Raw genomic sequence first — 13,222 nt, 5'->3', positions numbered from 1 at the left:
ACGATTCTACAATAACCAAAGAAGTTTTGTTGACCTTTGACCTTGGCAAGGGGCGGCCATCTTGAATTTTCAAAAAAAAGCACCTTTAGTAATGGATACAAACGAAAACTCGTCCTAGGAATTTTCATCGATCTTTTTGAAACTTCTTGGGCATCAATGGCAATCAATTGTGGACAAAATGTTGGAATTAGAAGTTGTAGATTTTGAAACGCGTGCGCGTGGCGAATTCGCAACCGTCGCCATTTTAGCTAGCTTGCACATATTTTATCGGAATGTCGTGAAAATGAAATATAGGATTCCCTGGCCCACACTGAACAAAACGATGTCACATACGACAAAATCGATAAAGGAATGTGGCCGTGGTAAACAAAAAACGATCGCAAAAAAAAGTGCTGACTCGGCTAAAAAAAAAAAATTTCGGATTTTTTTTTTATGAATCGGCTAACGAAACCCAGATAACTTTGTCGGGTATATCCAAACAAAGTTTTGAAATCATTACGTGATGGCGACACGACCTACGGTTTGGCGGCCATTTTGTGCCAAAATCAGCCATTTTGAGTTTTTCGCGTTTTTACACAATAGGGAAAAAGGAACTTTTTTTTGAGCGATTTTCACGAAATTTGACTCGCATGTCCGTAGCATAAGTCTACAATTACCTCTGGAGTTTCGTCGACCTTTGACCTCGGGAAAAGGCGGCCATCTTGAATTTTCTATAAAAAACACCTTTGCCACTGGATTCAAACGTAAACTTGTCTATGGAATTTTTATCGATCGTCTCGAAACCTTTTGGGCATCAATGGCACGCTACTGTGGAAAAAATGTTGGAATTAGAAGTTGTAGATTTTGAACGGCGTGCGTGTGGCAAGCTAGCAAAGTGGCGCACTGTTATAACTCCCATGCATTTCAATACAATACAGTGAAAATTGAATGCATGCATCCATGCCTGAAACTGAATACATTGAAAAAGACTGGAAATGGACATAAAAGGAATGTGGGCGTGGTTAGCATAAAACCACTGTTGCTAAGGACGACAAAAAGTTTACTTTTACCGATATGTCCGAAACTGACGTCAATCTGTTCGTCTTCTCAAGGGGAACAAAACATAAAATGGTTGCTATGGAGATAAAATAAACAAAAAAGCCGCCATTTTGAAAAAAGTGGGTTTTTTTTATCAACTTATGGCATATAGCTCTCACCTATGGAGGAATGTGTTTTTCTGAGTCAGTTGATGATGCCGATCGCTATGCTAGCACTTTTAGCTACATTAGCATAGCTAGCATACTTAGCATAATTAGCATTTTAGGTAATGTGTTTTTCTGAGTCAGTTGATGATGCTGATCGCTATGCTAGCACTTTTAGCCACATTAGCATAGCTAGCATAGTTAGCATAATTAGCATTTTAGGTACTGTGTTTTTCTGAGTCAGTTGATGATGCTGATCGCTATGCTAGCACTTTTAGCCACATTAGCATAGCTAGCATAGTTAGCATAATTAGCATTTTAGGTAATGTGTTTTTTTGAGTCAGTTGATGGTGCTGATCGCTATGCTAGCACTTTTAGCAACATTAGCATAGCTAGCATAGTTAGCATAATTAGCATTTTAGGAAATGTGTTTTTGTGAGTCAGTTGATGCTGATCGCTATGCTAGCCTTTTTAGCCACATTATCATAGCTAGCATTGTTAGCATAATTAGCATTTTAGGTAATGTGTTTTTCTGAGTCAGTAGATGATGCTGATCGCAATGCTAGCACTTTTAGCCACATTAGCATAGCTAGCATAGTTAGCATAATTAGCATTTTAGGTAATGTGTTTTTCTGAGTCAGTTGATAATTAGCATATGCAGTTTTGACTAGCCTTTATCAAAAGTGGGCGGTGAGGGCGGTGGTGCTTAGAGTTGGGCGTGGAAGGCGGGTTGCGTCTGCGGGCCATAAAACGCCGCTTGCGGCTTTAATTATTATTATTATTATTATTATGTATACTTTATTTATCCCTCAATGGGGAAATTCTTCTCCGCATTTGACCCATCCCCTGGGGGAGCGGTGAGCTGCAACTGAACTGCAATCGGGAGGCAGTAGCGTTAAGGGTCTTGCCTAAGGACCCTCACTGAGTGATGTTAACTGCTCGTCATTGATATGGTAATTGCCCCCAGTACCATTGTTTCTTCCCCTCCGGGAATCGAACCCTGGATTCCTGCATGGTAGCCGCTCACCTTACCAACCGAGCTACTCAGCCGCTATATACTCCGCAGCGACTTATAGTTCGGAAAATATGGTATGTGCAAAGGCAATATGAAATCTGCTTATTAATTAAGCGGATTCACATTGATCGTGTGAATTTATGACCTGTGGGTCCAGAGCCCCATGTGGTAGTTTGACCATTCTATTGTGGCTCTCTGGTTAAAGAAATAGAAAAAGGTTTATAATTTCAAAAAGTAACTATAAAGTAATCAGCACGTAAGTTGTAAAGTAAAAAAAATGTAAACTATCTCAAACCTGATTTCATTCACAAACGAATGAAGAACAGTTTGTATCACAAGTCGAACTGAAGCATTTTGCCAGATTTTTGTGTGCTTTATACCACAACAAAATCAATTGGAGGGCAGGAAGCACAGTTAAAATGACGCAGCTTTGTATTATAAGGCAGTTTTGTAATTTTGAATCATTTCAAGGATTTTACGTCTGCCTAATGGTCTAAAAAAAAACTCCATTTAATGTAATCATTTAATTAGCTCTGATTTAATGTAGGTACGTTAAATTTACAAATTTCTGTCTGAAATGCATCAAGTTCAACTGTAGGGTGATTCTACAAAAACACTCAACACAACATCAAGTTTAGTACCATTGACTTTCAATCTAATATCTGGAAGCACTAGAAGAGCTGCCTTCTTACCCCCCACTCTTTGAAGTTATTTATTTTCCACTACTTTACTCTTTTCTGCGTGCTTTTACTATTAAATTTGTTCTCTTTTTTAAGTCACCCTATGTATTTTTGGCACTATACTTGAAGTATGGTTTTAGTAGTACTAAAAAAGTGGTCATAGTTGGTCGTAGTATTGTTCTGATTTTGCCGATTTTATTGGTGTATACCGTGGGGAACTATGTATTATACACCTTTTTAAACTTAATCTATGTTTTGTTCATTTTATGTCATTTTATTTCATGCAATTTCATGTGAATAATGTACTTTTTGATTTTATTTTATTTTATCTACAGTCTCTTGGTGACTGGCCATGGTCGGCACGGGACAGAGGATGAAAATTAGCTAAGGCTACATACAATCCTGCGTATGTTTAGTGCTTCTCTATTTTAGAGCACTCCACACTATTTTTTGTTTACATTGTCCCTTTAATACATAAATAAAAATACAAATAGTTATGTGTTGTTGTTACCTGATTGGACTGTCTTATTTATCGAAACGAGAAAGAAAGACTTTGTGGATCCTTTTGGGGTGGTAATTGGTATGAAGTTAACCCAAATGGCTCTTTGGGTGTTGAAGGTTGGAGACACATGGCATAAACAGTCAAAGAGTTATGGCATACTAAAGAGTATGTGTTACTGAGGTGTCACCTATGACAGCTCTGGTATTAAAGGATTAAAATTAGTTTTATATCAGTTTCATAGTTTTATAACATCCAATCATTTGTCATTTTGTTTAAAAAAAGGCTAAAAATGAACAGTATAGCAGCAACAATTGTTATTATTATGAGACACATTATTATTTTAGTCTTAGTTATGTTTTTCTAAGAAGCCTGGGTCAAAGGTCAGCTTCAGTTTAATGGAATAACATCAAACAAAATGTAGTCAGTTATGTTTAGGTCGGAATACAGACCACGTCTTTATTTTCTCTAGCAATTGCCTTGTTGAGCTGTAAACGTCTGTTAATTATTTATTAGTATCTTATCAGGGACAGTTTAAAGTCTGCATTTTGTTTTTTTAGATAGAGACTATGGATGTTTTTACAGCTAATTAGCCTCCACCAAGATAGGCTGGAAGCAAGTTCCTGGAGCTGGTACATCACCTATTGAACTAGAGTAATATTTCCATAATAATTAGCTTCTCATTGCTCTCCAGGGAGTCTTCATTTGCAAGACAAAGCTGTCTGTTGGTCGGTTGCTTTCCAACCCACACTTATGGTCATGAGCGCTAGCAATAAAAGATACAAGTTTGAGCTCTTTGAGGTGAGGCAGGTCATTTAAACTCCCAGTACACAGTTGTACTTCTTGTCTCTACTCAGCTTGATTTGATTTGGGTGTTTTTCATAAGAACTGGGAGACACCTCCATATTTGGCAAATGTTGCAGTATATAACATGGTAGAGTAAATCTACCCAAAGTTTTTTTTATTTTTCCTTAAAGTCAAAAAGAAAAGAATAGAAGCAAAAAAAAAAACTGCTGAAGGATGGATGAAAGCCTTTAGAAAAAGTGAAAGAGGTTTTGAAAGCCACAGTCAAGACAAAAATGAGATAACACAAGCTAGCATAAAACAAGCTAATAGTAGCTGAGGATTTCTTGCTAACAAAATTTGATGCCATTTTTGATGATAAAACTATGGTGGCCAAGAGGTGCAAGACATGTTTACATTTAAGATACAACAACAAATCCCAGTACAAATCAGGAAATCACGAAACACGACAGCAAATCGAGAAACACAACAGCAAAACACGAAATACATCAGCAAATCATGGAACACCACAGCAAATCAGGAAACACAACAGCAAATCACGAAACGCAACAGCAAATCACTAAATACATCAACAAATCATGGAACACCACAGCAAATCAGGAAACACAACAGCAAATCACGAAACACAACAGCAAATCACGAAATACAACAGCAAATCACGAAATACATCAGCAAATCATGAAACACAACAGAAAATCACGAAACACATCAGCAAATCAGGAAACACAACAGCAAATCACGAAACACAACAGCAAATCATGGAAGACAACAGCAACAGCAGCTTTCGTTGTTGTTTTTCTGGATTCATTCATTTGTAACGAGGTTGTTTTAGAGATTTTTTTTTTTTTTTGGTAATTTGCACCCACATTTGCTGTTGTGTTTCAGGACTCTGAAATTTGTTCCAGCAAATGTAGTTGCTGTTGTGTTTCGGTATTTGTTCATTTGTACTGGGATTTGTTGTTGTTGTATCTTAAATGTAAACATGTCTTGCACCTCTCAGCCATCGTTTAAAATGGATCAGATACAAACATGGAAGCACTTAACCCTTTTAACACAATTGAAATCATGGGCCCACCACCCGTAGGAGACCTCAAAAGGGGCCGGTGCAATGTGGTTTGGGTGGCAGTCGAGGGCGGGTGCCTCGGCGGCCCAAACCCCGATCATGGAACCTGGCTTTTGGGACATGGAATGTCACCTCTCTGGGAGGGAAGGAGCCTGAGCTGGTGCGAGAGGTTGAGAGATACAGTCTAGATATAGTCGGGCTCACCTCCACACATAGCCTGGGCTCTGAAACTCAGTCCTTAGAGAGGGGTTGGACTCTCTACCACTCTGGAGTTGCCCAAGGTGAGAGGCGGCGGGCTGGCGTGGGCTTACTCGAGAGCCCCCAGCTCAGCCGCCAAGTGTTGGAGTTCACCCCGGTGGACGAGAGGGTCATGTCCCTCCGCCTCCGGGTGGGGGACAGGTCTCTAACTGTGGTTTCGGCTTACGGGCCGAACAGCAGTTCGGAGTACCAGGCCTTCTTGGTGTCTCTCGAAGAGGTACTGGAAAGTGCCCCAACAAGGGACTCCATTGTCTTCCTGGGGGACTTCAATGCCCACGTGGGCAATGACAGTGGCACCTGGAGGGGTGTGATTGGTAGGAACGCCCCCCCTGATCTGAAACCGAGTGGTGTTTTGTTATTGGACTTCTGTGCTCGTCATAGTTTGTCCATAACGAACACCATGTTCGAGCACAAGGGTGTCCATCAATACACCTGGCATCAGGACACCCTAGGCAGGAGGTCAATGATCGACTTTGTAGTTGTTTCAGGCGACCTTCGGCCCTGTGTCTTGGACACTCTGGTGAACAGAGGGGCGGAGCTGTCCACCGATCAATACCTGGTGGTGAGTTGGATTCGCTGGCGGGGAAGGAGGCCGGAAAGACTTGGAAGACCCAAACGTACTGTGAGGGTCTGCTGGGAACGTCTGGCTGAGCCCTCCGTCAGGGAAGTCTTTAACTCCCACATCCGGGAGAACTTCAAACAGGTACCGAGGGAGGTTGGGGACATTGAGTCCGAGTGGACCATGTTTTCCACCTCCATTGTCTCTGCTGCTGCTCGGAGCTGTAGTCGCAAGGTCTCTGGTGCCTGTCGCGACGGTAACCCCCGAACCCGGTGGTGGACACCGGAAGTAAGGGATGCCGTCAAGCTGAAGAAGGAGTCCTACCAGGCCCGGCTGGCCTGCGGGACTCCAGAGGCAGCTGACAGATACCGGCAGTCTAAGCGAGCGACTGTTGCGGAGGCGAAAACTCGGTCCTGTGAGGAGTTCGGTGAGGCCATGGAGAAGGACTATCGGTTGGCCTTGAAGAAATTCTGGCAAACCATCCGGCGGCTCAGGAGGGGAAAGCAGTTTTCCACAGGCACCGTTTTCGGTGCAGGTGGGGAGCTGTTGACTTCGACTGGGGACATTGTCGGGCGGTGGAAGGAGTACTTCGAGGATCTCCTCAATCCCACTGACACGCCTTCTTTTGAAGAAGCGGAGTGTGAGGACTTTGGGGTGGGGCTGTCTATTACCCGGGCTGAAGTCACTGAGGTAGTCAACGAACTCCTCGGTGGCAAGGCCCCGGGGGTGGATGAAGTCCGCCCTGAGCACTTCAAGTCTCTGGATGCTGTGGGAGTGTCTTGGCGCCTTGGCATGGCGGTCGGAAACCGTACCACTGGACTGGCAGACAGGGGTGGTGGTTCCCCTCTTTAAGAAGGGGGACCGGAGGGTGTGTTCCAACCATAGGAACAACAGTGCTGTATGACCGGAGTAGGAGCTTGGTTCGCATAGCCGGCAGTAAGTCAGACCTGTTCCCGGTCCACGTTGGACTCCGGCAGGGCTGCCCTTTATCACCGGTTCTGTTCATAGTTTTTATGGACAGAATTTCTAGTCGCAGCCAGGGGCCGGAAGGGATCTGGTTTGGGGACCGCAGGATTTCCTCTCTGCTTTTTGCAGATGATGTTGTCCTGTTGGCTTCATCAAACCGGAGCCTCCAGCGTGCATTGGGGCGGTTTGCGGCCGAGTGTGAAGCGGCTGGGATGAGGGTCAGCACCGTTAAATCTGAGGCCATGGTCCTTGACCGGAGTAAGGTAGTTTGCCATCTCTCGGTGGGTGGAGTGTCCTTGCCCCAGGTGTTTAAATACCTTGGGGTCTTGTTCACGAGTGAGGGAAGATCGGAGCGTGAGATTGACAGGCGGATCGGAGCGGCGTCCGTAGTTATGCGGTCGCTCTATCGATCCGTCGTGGTGAAGAGAGAGCTGAGCCGAAAAGTAAAGCTCTCAATTTACCGGTCAATCTTCCTTCCAATACTCACCTATCCAATACTCACCTATGTATTCGGGACCTCGTTCTTTCGGTCATGACCCATAGCTCATGACCGAAAGAACGAGGTCCCGAATACAAGCGGCTGAAATGAGCTTCCTCCATAGGGTGGCTGGGCGCACCCTTCGAGTAGAACCGCTTCTCCTCCACATCGAAAGGAGCCAGCTGAGGTGGCTCGGGCATCTAGTCCGGATGCCCGGCATGTCCCACTGGGCGGAGGCCCCGGGGAAGACCCAGGACACGCTGGTGAGACTACGTCTCTCGGCTGGCCTGGGAACGCCTCGGGGTCCCCCCAGAGGAGGAGGAAGTGGCTGGGGTGAGGGAAGTCTGGGCATCTCTGCCCCCGCGACCCGGTCCCGGATAAGCGGAGAAAGATGGATGGATGGATGGAAATCACAGTCAAAGAGTTACGGTATGTGAAAGAGCCAATTTAGCCTGTTTATGCGAAAATATAAATCAGCTGATTGTGACAGAATTGTTATAGGCTCTGCATATCAGCACAATGTTACTTTTATCCACTTCTAATCAGCTAAAAATTACGATAATTGCGTAAACGGTTGAATATTTACGATATTCGAAATAATATAAACACTGGAGCAAGAGCTGTGGTGTTAAAAGGGTAAAAATACACTATGTTTCAGACACCTTTCATTAGAAAAAACCCTCAACAGAACTTAGATGGGGCTTAAATGGCATTTGATTGGGATCTATGAATGGCTTCCAGTGATCGTGGCCTAGACATGTTCCACCTGGAAAGGTGTAAAACAGGGGTCTGAAACCTTTTACATTTAAAGAGGCATTTAGGTCTGACTAAAATCAAGCAAGAGGTGCAAAGCTCCACATCGTTGTTTGGAAAGAAATTCAACTCTATGCTTGTGCGTTTATGTGACCATCAAGCTATTCATTTGTAAAATGTAGCTTTATTTAGATCAAACTTTATGCCAGCATCTGACATGAAAAAGCCAAAAAATGCTCCTGTGGTTAAAGAAAAAACAGCTTACTTTGAAAAAAATAAAATAAAATCAGTTTAGTTATTTTACGTTAGTTACAATTTTTAAAGAAAATCATACTAATTTTGAATTAAAATGGTCACATTTTTTCTTTTTGCACAAAGCCTAGAGGCATAATAGAGGGCAACCAGAACTGCATGTGGTCCCAGAGGATGGATGGATGGATGGATGGATGGATGGATGGATGGATGGATGGATGGATGGATGGATGGATGGATGGATGGAAATCTTTCCATATCTTATTCAAAAGAGAATTCTAGAAGTGTTTTTCCTCAAAACACAAATGGACCCATCAAAGATCAAAAACCTTTAAAATTGTAATTTATTTTACCATAAATTACATATTTTTAATAGATTTTTTCTGCTTTTCACCATCTTGTAATATAGTTTTTAATGACTTTAAAAAGTCAGGATTTTCAGTTATTTCTTTCAGAAGAGTTTTTTTCTAAACCCTTTTATCAATAATTCATCATACCTATAATTTCTCATTGCAAATGTTACCTTTTAGATATTTCAAAAGAAAAGAAAAGGAAATGTCAGAGATAGAAAGATGTTTGTATGTGAGAAATAAAACACTAATTTTTTTGTCTTAAGGCGTTTCTCAGTAATAAATGATTGAATGCATTCTGGATATTGCTTTTGTGATTAAACTCTCTTGTTAAAAATACCAAGACAAGACAAATTAATATAAAATATAAAAAGCCTTTTACTCAAACACTGGGATGAAAATGTCCTCCTATAACCTTTTCCTTTAGGCTGCTTTTCCTGCTGCAGGTAGTCTTGCTGGTCCAATTTTCATCAAAACCAGCTTGCTCTATCCAAATACCATTTCTTTGCCCTTGCCAATGTTTTACTGCACCACCTGCTTTCACACTTGTCTGCTCTTCATCAGTATAACCTCTCATAGAATCACTTTTTGTTCAATAGCTGCTCAAATTCATCATTTCAGGGGAGAATTGACATATTTTTAACCGTAAATGAGAGTTCTTCTGTTCCAGAACTAAACATAAAATGATTTTCTTACATTTCTACTTTCAATTTTTTGACTCCATTATAACTTCTCATAATGTTCAAAACACAAAAACCTGGCACTGGTTACAGAGTGTCATGTGAGGAGAGAAAAAAGGCACTTGATGGTCAAAGAAGTCATGTAAGCATTTACCATGGAGGATATTTCAAGGTAGTTCATTCTGTTAACTGAATTTATCAAAATATGTTTGCTTGACAGGCTGGTTCTTTGCATGAGGTTTGTTCACATGTTTGCCTCCCATATTTTAGGATTCATGCTCAGAATATTTTTAGTTCACTTAAAATGTACACCCCTCACCCTATTATGTTTGGTTAACTCAACCTTTTTGCTCTCTGGATGGTCAGTTGGCTTTCATTCTGTCTCTAAGCTGCACCAAGGTTCACTTGCAAGTAAACCCAAACCTTCCTTTTCACAAAAACGAATGTCTTATAGCTGGCAAACAAAGAAAACTATCAAAGAAAATAAATTAGTTTGGAACTCAACATTAGACTGTTGGCTAATTTTGGTTAAAAAAAATGGATAAACAAAAAAAAGTTGTTTTTAATAACTTTAATGACCAAGTGTCATTTGTACAGTTAACCAGGCCCTCCAGATGATTTCCCAGTTGCTGTCTGAGGTTGCTGCCCAGATCTTCTACTCGTTTAGTAATTATATTATTTGACAGACTTATTTCCTTAAACATATTCTTTTGCTCTAGACAAACAATATCTACTTTCAGCATACATTCTTTTTACAAACTCCCTGTCACTTAAGGGTTTGCTACGCCTGGCCATTTCCAAAGCCACAGCGTAGCTAGCTTGTGTCACAGCTTTACTAGATTTAGCCATTTTTGTAAACATCTGGTGTGCAGCATAGCCTTGTTGTTGTTTTTGGAACTTATTGTTACGCTCCTGGCTGTTAAATTTGTCATAGTTTTTATGATTTGTAACATAGTGACGATTCATTTTGAATTCTTTGAGCATTTCATTTACCTGCTAGCAAATAAGGCATAGGACTTTATCCAGCCCATGAGGTACGACACAGTAAGCATTTGTCCACTTAGCTTGAAAGCGCCTTTTCTCCTCACCAACACGTTTTTCCTCAAAGGAACCTGCTCTGGCTCTCTTTTATTGAGGGCCACAAAAAATCTTCCGGCGGGCCGCCACTGGCCCCAGGGACTGGCCCCAGGGCCACACTTTTAGAACCCCTGATCATAAGGGGAGCAAAGGGGGGTCTTGCAGTTTCCTTGTGGCTACTGTGGCTACCTCAAGGGACATCGTGATTGCCATGTCTGGGGTAGTTGTATTGTGAAGTATTTGTTAGGGTAGTGTAAGTTGCACATGTTTAATAAGAATGAGTAACGATGTTGTACGGTGTCCTTACGCCACAATTTACTGTACTTGTTTGTAAGGTGCGCGTCCTTACTTTTTACTGACTGCACGCAAATGCCACATAAATTGGCTGTGCAGGTTAGCTTATTTGACCAAAAAGTACATATTTTTTCTGATTTCTTCGCATATTGTAATGGTTTTCTTATGTATTTAAAAAGTCAGCATTGCACAGTTTGTACTGAGTTATATCCTCCAAACTACACTCTACGAAATACTAAATTCTAACAGTCAGTCTGTGGTCAAGGAGCGCACATTTACCACTGGAACAGCGCCAACGGGCTCTGTATGCAGGGTTTGGCGGAGTTTGAGAAAATTAATAAATCTGTATCTGGGTCTAACCTATTTCCCCTTTGCGTGGAGTCTGAGTATTTAGCTAGTGGTCTAAAACCTGGATGTTTCATGGGGGCCGCAAAGCCTGTACCCAACTTTAAAGGCAGATGTGACTGAGACAACATTAATGTGCTTATGATGTTTGGAATATTTTGGGTCAGAAAATTATTAAGCTTTAGAAGATTTTCTAATATTTCTGGCTTCTATAAATAACAGCAATTGAAGGATAAACTTTCGACCAAGATGGTAGAACAGACTTTGTTCTGTTGTGGAAATATTGGCAAAGAAATTCCCACTTTTGTATGGAATAGTCCTCTTTTTACACTACACTCTGAAACAGACAGGGTTCTTTTTTTGCCAAAGAAATCACCAGAATGAAATATAAAGGACAAACAAAAAAATTGAATTTCAGTTCTTACTACACAAAAGTTGTCCATCAGAACTTTTTAATCGTTTGTTTATTTGATTTACTCTTTTTATTGTTGTAGTTTGTTTGTTTCTTGAATTTTGGTTAGGATTACTTCAGATTTTTGGACTTCCAAATAAAACATCTACAAGTAGATTTTTTCTCATTTTTCCACATAGCCCGGGGTTGACCCCACCCTTACATTGACATGTTATCTCTACCATGACAAAGGTGGATAAAGGTGGAAAGATTTCATGTAATCCATGGACACAAGTGAAGATCACACATCATTGAAGAAAAAAAGGTTCAGCGCACTGTCTAGTGTGGTCTAGATGACCCAACTCCCAATGTTAAAGTGCCTAGGTGGACTAGGACCAGCATGTTTTGGTTAGTTTGCGTTAAGAGAGGGCAGCAGCGAGACGATACAGAAACTTTTGTAAGACCATTCTGTTTTCACACCTTTTTCTGTCATACTACAGTTAGCTTTCTGTCCGCATTCTGATAAGCATCTATTGACAACGGTGTCATTGATTTTTCTTGCCGTGTCTAATCCCACAGCGTCACCAAGACAACAATTGGTTGAGCCAAAAAAAGAAGCAGTCGTCAGGAAAAGCGACAATGGCAATTATGCAAAAACTAGAAGTGGAATCACCTCAACGAGATAAACTCAAACGTTATTTACAAATTTGTGCCCGATGATTATTTGTCAACCCAGTGTCGTGATTATAGCCCTGCGTGAAAGCTTCCTGCAAAAGGATGAATTATTTGGACATGACAACCAGCAATTGTCAGCAAATTGTTCTGCGTTTGCTTTGTGTCCCCGTTTCTCAGAAGAGCCCGGTTTGTCAAGATGGGATCAAACGTCTGAGGTTTACAAAGTGCTGAGAGTGGGTTCAGATTTCAAATTCAAATCAAAACATTTGTATTGACTTCTATACTGCTGCAATGGGGAAAATAGGATGTTTGACATTTGTTGATGGGAAAAAAATGGGTATTGTCACATGATTTATTGGTTTATATTTGTCTTATTTGGAGCCAGCTATTAATCTCTGTGGTTATCTTGGACAGATACAAAGTGGGTGAGCCCCTGTATTTGAATTAATTGACAAATTGGCAGGGTATGTTGAAATCTGCCTAGTTACAGCATTTCTAGGAGGGCTATAATTGGCCTATAATAATTTTAATTAAAAAAAATTGGCTTTTTTTAAAGCTTAGATTTAGTTTAGTTTTTTTAACTCCTAATATAGCATCTCGGACATTATATCAAATCACAGAGGTGAACATATTATGAGGCAGCATAAAATTTCAACTTTAACCTTTCAGCTCGGCTTTATGCAGAAAGTAAAAGTGTTGCCCAAAAGCCACAGCTTTTCAGGCTTTTAGTGGCCACCATCTTGGCAGAATGTGACATCAACAAGCCCACCCTTCCTAGTAATTGGTAAAAAAAAAACACGACAATTATGGTCAGTAAGCCCAAAGAGCTGACGGTTTGATAGTCACTAGGTCCCACACGGGTGTAAAGCATTTCATTTGAAAATAGACTGTAAGAACCTTTT

Source organism: Oryzias latipes, chromosome 23 (assembly GCF_053564925.1).
Source record: "Oryzias latipes strain Hd-rR chromosome 23, Olatipes_Hd-rR_3.1".
Classification (NCBI taxonomy): domain Eukaryota; kingdom Metazoa; phylum Chordata; class Actinopteri; order Beloniformes; family Adrianichthyidae; genus Oryzias; species Oryzias latipes.
The sequence above is the reverse complement of the archived record's forward strand: the minus strand, read 5'-3'. Positions refer to the sequence as shown.